Below are 6,439 nucleotides of genomic sequence, written 5' to 3'. Positions count from 1 at the left end.
TCCCAGGCGGCCTGGGCCCTGGCCGCTGCTCCTGCCCTGGGAAGCCCCCTCTCTGGCTGGCAGCTCGCCCTCTTCTCCATGGCGAATACCAGCTCCCGTGCCTCGTCTCTGCCTGTCCGTCCTGTGCTCCATCGTCAAGGGGGTGTGGCTGCCACCTCCTCCAGGAAGCCCCTGGGCCTCGGACTCGGGTCCCCTGATGCCCCTGATCCTGACTCCGACCCACCCTGCGCGGCTGGACTCCAGTCCGAGGAGGGGGCGGACGAGAGGGGGACTCCCTGGCGTATCCTGCCCTTGCTTTCTGCTGGGCTGGGGGGAGCATCCACAGACCATCACACACAGTGACACCTTGCTCAGCTCCAGGAGGCCGCGGGAGGCCTCCGCTGGGGTCCCCGTGGGACCTGGGCCATCTCAGGTTCCGAGTGCCAGTAACTGAGACTGTGAGGACAAGGGGGGGCAGGGGGGCCTCGGCTGTCAACCTCACTGCTCAACTGGCTCAGCTCACAGTCTGCAGGGCCCAGACATGGATGCAGACGGAACGGTCCCGCACTCCCGCGTGGCCCAGGCCCAGCCTCACCTGGACAACGAAGGGCCGGTGCTAAGACAGCTTCTAGACCCAGAGGGATCGCCCTCTTTTCTGGATGGGACTCGATGCTCATGTGTTCGTTCATTCATTCACGCCGAGCGTCTGCTGAGTGCCGGCTCGGTGACGGGGCCTCTTCTAGGCGTGGGGTCCCAAAGACCACTGGCTCCTGGTCCTGCCCTCGCCCGTGACCTGGGGAGGGACCAGGAGGGGGTGAGCACTGAGAATGAAAGGAGCCAGAGAGTGGCACCTCGCTGTGTCTGGGGTGGGAGCAGGTGGTCGTGAGGGCTTCCTGAGGAGGTGGAACCTGAGCGAGCCTGAGCACAGGGGCAGCCGTCAGGGTGAAGGGGTGAACGTGAGAGCCGGCCGGCAGAGGCGTGAGCAGCGGCCCGCGGCCAGCACACTCCACAGGGGCAGGCGGCGCGCTCTGCGTTGTTGGAGCCCGAGTCCAGGCCAGCGCTGACGGGTGGAGCCACGCACGGAAAGCCGAGGAATAAAGGCAGAGAGAGAGGCGGGACCTTGGGAACGGGCCTGGAGGAGCTCGGACTTGACCTCCAAGGAACGCAGAGAGAGCCCAAGGAGGGGGCTGCCCAGGAAGGGGGGGACCAGGCTTGCAGGTGGGGAGGACAGGCTGGGCTGCAGGGAGGAGAGACAGGAAGGCTGGAGGGAAGCCGGGGGTCCCACGAGGACTCTCCTCTTCCAAGGTCAGCCTCACACACGTGCTGCTGGCTTCCACCCACCCTTCGGAACTGTCGACAGAAACGCCCAAACCTGGAGGGAGTTTTCAGGGGTCTATTTGAGCCACTCTGATGACAGAGGCCAAGGAGCACAATTTCGTGGAGGGAGAAAAGGCTCCGGAGAAGGGCCGCCTTGCTGGTTTCGTACATTAGAATGGCAGGAGGAGATGAGGGAGGGTTCCGAGAAGCCTGTTAGTGGTAGATGAGGGGAGCCGAAGGGAGCACAGTGGGGAAGTCTGGGGTTGGGTAAATGGAGAGACACATTCTACATGGGGGGGGGGGGGCGGATGCAGGACAGTTAACCAGCAGCACGGAAGGCCTGTGGGGGACGAGATAACTGGGTTCTGGGGTCTCTGCTCGGTGGGAGGGTCTGGAGGAGATCACATTTCAATGGCAGTAGACAGGCTCACTGAAGGTAAAGATGGCCTTTGTTAGGGGGTGGGAGGGGAGATGAACCAGAGAACTGATATGCAGAGATGCATTGCCCAGGGCAGGGGGAACTGAGTGGAGGGGGGCAACGGGGGACAAAGGGGGATGCCTGTACTATTCTCAACAGTAAAGATTTTTTTAAAAAGGAAGCTACAGGCCTTGGACATAACTACCCGCCATGAGTTTGTACGTCAGACACTCCCGCGTGGTTCCTCTGTCTTTGCGTTGGTAGAGCCGCCGTGCGGGGCTCCCTGAGCGCGTTAGGGTTAGCGTGTGGCCCCTGTGTCAGCCGCCAAGCCGATGGGCCGAGGAGCCCTGGGCAGAATCATTCTGGGATTCTGGCCACGGACCCATGTGGAACCTCCTCCAGCACTCAGCTCTCTGCTGCCCCCCTGTGTCTGCAGGAGGCAAACACACCCCTCCTCGGGGCCGCCAAGGCTTGGACGCCCCTCCCAGCAGCCTGGCTCCGGTCTGCCCTCTGAACGTCCACACACCAGGGTTGGCCAGACTCACGGGATTTTCTAAACGAAGTTTAATTGACACACAGCCACGCCCACTCGCCTCCAACCTGCCTGTGGCTACTCTCAGCAGCAGGGGTAAGGCGTTGCCATAGAGACCATGTGTCCAGAGCCAAAAATATTGACCCTTTTACAGAAAAGGTCAAAACCCTGCGCTTCCAAAGGAGAAGCAGAAACCCCAGCGCCCGCCCAGGCTGGCGGAGAGGTCCGGGGCGCTCCTGCCCGCAGGTGCCGGCAGAGGCGGGGCCAGCCAGCCCGGCCCTCGGAAGGGAAGGCGGACGAGGAAGCAGCTCGGGCCCCGGGAGCCGGCGTTCTGCGGGCTGGGGACTGGGGACGGGCTGACATCGCAGCCACTGGTCAATGCCCCGAAGCTCTGCGGGTGGCATTGCAAAAGCTAAAAAGCGCATCTGTTGACAAAATGATTCTAAAGTTCATGAGGAAAGCAATGCTGGAGAGAATACCGGAGAAAAGTTTGGAAAAGAAAAACGGGAAAGGTGAGAGGCGCTCTGCCAGAATTTGAGATGGGAATGTCTCCCTTCACCCTCGCAGGAGCTGCTGCAGGGAGGGACCTTATTAACCCCATTTGGGGGATGAGAAGGCTGGGTTCAGACATCACAAAGGCTCTCCAAGGGTGACAGACTCGATGCATTTCATCGCCACGCCTCCCTCTGCCCGCACCTGCACTTAGGCCGAGAGGGAACGTTCTCAGCCGGACCCTAGAAGAGCTGCATCCAGGTGAGAGCGGCGTGTGGCTCTCAGTGTGGATGTGGGCGCAGGCGTGTTAGGGGCGGGGACATGGTGATGGGGTGGGGAGAAGAGAACCAGTTCCAGAGATCGCGGGCAGGGGCCAGCAGGCCCGTTTGCACTGGAAGAAGGAAAGGGTGTCTGGTTTGAGCAACTGGATGAAGGTGGGTTTAGACAAGACTAATCATTATATTGTGTAATTACACACGTGACACGTCCCATGTTCCAGCACACCACACGTCACGCCTGTTCTTCAGGCCTCGTGGCCACCCAGGGAGGAAGGTCCTGGGCACTCCCCATAAGGGAAATGGTGCCCACCTGCAACACGGGAGTCGGAGGGGCCACCCGGGACCCGGACAGACAGACGCAGGGACGCGGCCCTGACTGCTCTCTGGTGACCCAGCATCTCACCTAAGGAAGAATGGAGCTGACCGTCTCCCTTCCGCCTCTCCTGTCTCAGCTATAAACCCTATCTCTGCCTTTGCTATTGTTGTTTCCCATGTAGAGCAGCAAATTAACATCTACTTATTACCTGTGTCTGACTTCTTCCCTGACAGGAGGAACTGGGATTATGCCCATTTGACAGATGTGGACACTGAGGCTCAGAGACCTGGCTTGTCCGAGAGAAGTGTGAGCCAGGATTCTGATCCTGGTCTTTCGCCTCCCAATTCCTTCCTCTCCATCCTCCCCACCCCTGAACCCCCCAACTCTCTCACCGCCCCTTACCCTGGACCCCTGGAGGCTCTCAGGGAGGACAGAACCACCCAGTTCTAGCCTGTTAAAGGAGGAAATGGGCGTTTCTGATAGGATCGTGCTGCCCGGTGACGGAATACACAGAGAGGGTACACGCAGGTTGTGACAGGGGAAGGGAGCCTGGGAGAGGCACCCTCACGTGGAGGCGCTCAGTCCTGGAGCAACAGCGCCACCTGCTGGCTGCGTGTGGTGTGACACTGTGGCAGCAAAACCAAAGCAATTGGGAAATAGCAGCACAAAGACACAGAAAGCCTAACTTGATGTTTCACTGTCTGGAGTTATATTGAAGAACCAGAGGCCCGTTGCACGATATTCATGCAAGAATAGGTCTTCCTTCCCCTGGCTTCACTCCCAGCCACCCGGGAGCCAGCAAATCCCCGCCCCCAGCCCGCCAGGGAGCCGGCAAGTCCTCGCTTCTGTCCGGAGCACCACTCCTGTAGCTCCCTCTGTCACCCCTGCCCCCTCATAGCAGGCATCCCGCCCCTCCCAGCCGCTCTGTGCCTGCATATGCAAATTAATCCACCATCTTTGTTGGGTTAATTTGCATACTCACTCTGATTGGCTGTGGGCATAGCGGAGGTATGGTCAATTTACATGTTTGTCTATTATTAGGTAAGATAGGCAGGGGCATTATCCATTCACCACTTACAACAAACAGAAATGGCTGTTAATTATGCAATAAATATGTGCTGAGCAGCTATTATGACAGACACGGCTTCTGCCCTTTTGGAAGCTGTTTTGGCAAAGGGTACCCACACCATCTCTCTCTCTCTCTCTCTCTCTCTCTCACACACACACACACACACACACACGCTCGCTTTAGGTGCTCCTAAGTAGATATGGTCTATAACCCATATGTGTAACTGAATAGGGTAGCAGCTAGGGTCATGGGCGGCCTCAGAGCCGCTTGCCTGGGCTTATATGCCAATTCTTTCACTATTTTTTTTCTTTTTTTAGCTGTGTCCCTTCTCTCCGCCTCAGTGCTCTCATTGGTAAACTTTTAAATTAACGTTAGTATACACTGAGTGGCCAGATTATTATGATCTCTGAACGCATAATCTGGCCACTCAGTGTATATAATAAAAGGCTAATATGCAAATTGTCCCCTCAACCAGGAGTTCGACCAGCAGGCAGGCCGGCCAACCACCCATGTCCGCTCCCCCTGGCCAGGCTGGCAGGACCCCACCCATGCACAAATTCATGCACCGAGACTCTAATCTCTCTCTCTCTCTCTCTCTCTCTCTCTCTCTCTATATATATATATATATATATATATATATATATATATATAATCTAATAATAGACAAATATGCAAATTGACCACACCTTTGCTACACCTAAGCCACGCCCACCAGCCAAGCCACGCCCACCAACCAATCATGACGAGTATGCAAATTGCCCCAACAAAGATGGCGGCTAATTTGCATATCAAGACAGCGTCCAAAGAAGCCAACAGCTGCAGAAGGGAGTAAAGCTTCAAAGAAGCAAGCAAGCGGGGGGGGGGGGGGGGGGGGGGTGAGGGGAGGGCGGGGCGGAGGCAGGGCCAGGGGTGAAGGGAAACACGGGCGGGCTGGAGGAGAAGGTGAGGTGGGCGAACAAGGGAGGAACGGAGGCGGGGTAGAGTGCAGCAGGAAATCCTATTGCAGGATTTTTCCTGCAACGGGAAAGCTAATATATATATATATATATATATATATATATATATATATATATATATATATATATACTGAGTGGCCAGATTATGCGTTCAGAGATAATAATCTGGCCACTCTGTATATTTAGGATGGTTGTCCTCTCTAGTTAATATATTGAGTAGTCCATTAATGTACAAACCTTTAAAAAATTTAACCAAACTTTTTAAAGTTTAAATTGAAAAACTTTTTAAAAAGTTCTCTGTGGGAACCCTGCCCAGAGTAGCTGGACGCTCAAGGCGTTTCCCAGACGCAGGTGCGAAAGCAAGGACACAGCGATCTTTGGCACGCGCAGCGGTTCCGTTGCGTTGGGGTCTCAGTTTCAGGTGAGCCCAGCCCAAGTCCCTGCTTCAGAGCAGGTTTCTATGAGCAACTCGGCCGACCTCAGTGTCAACACGGGGAGTCTCCAAACATAGACAGCTGGGTAAACAGCCGACGATGACGAAGAGGAGCAGCGTGCCCAGCGTCCCCGCCAAACAGCCCCCGCCCCCGCAGGCCGCCCTGTGCGTGGCACAGGGGTCAGAGTCCAGCCCAGGGGCATGCGAGCCAGAAGGAGGCTGAGCCCAGACGGAAACCCCAGCTCTGAGGCTGGCTCCAGGGAGGAGGGAGAGGGGCTTGCAATGGTCTCTCTCTGCAAAGGGTAGACCCAGGTGGGCTCTGGGGCGGGGGGCGGGGTCTGGGGCAGGCCGGCTCTGAGGAGCAAGCCCGGGTGCGTGAGCAGGCCCGGGTGCGTGAGCAGGCCCGGGTGCGTGAGCAGGCCCGGGTGCGTGTGAGCAGGCCCGGGTGCGTGAGCAGGCCCGGGTGCGTGAGCAGGACCAGGTGTGTGTGAGCAGGCCCGGGTGTGTGTGAGCAGGCCCGGGTGTGTGTGAGCAGGCCCGGGTGTGTGAGCAGGCCGGGTGCGTGAGCAGGCCCGGGTGTGTGTGAGCAGGCCCGGTGCGTGAGCAAGCCCGGTGCGTGAGCAGGCCCGGTGCGTGAGCAGGCCCGGGT

Source organism: Eptesicus fuscus, chromosome 5 (genome assembly GCF_027574615.1).
Source record: "Eptesicus fuscus isolate TK198812 chromosome 5, DD_ASM_mEF_20220401, whole genome shotgun sequence".
NCBI classification, from domain to species: Eukaryota; Metazoa; Chordata; class Mammalia; order Chiroptera; family Vespertilionidae; genus Eptesicus; species Eptesicus fuscus.
Note: the sequence above shows the minus strand (reverse complement) of the source record.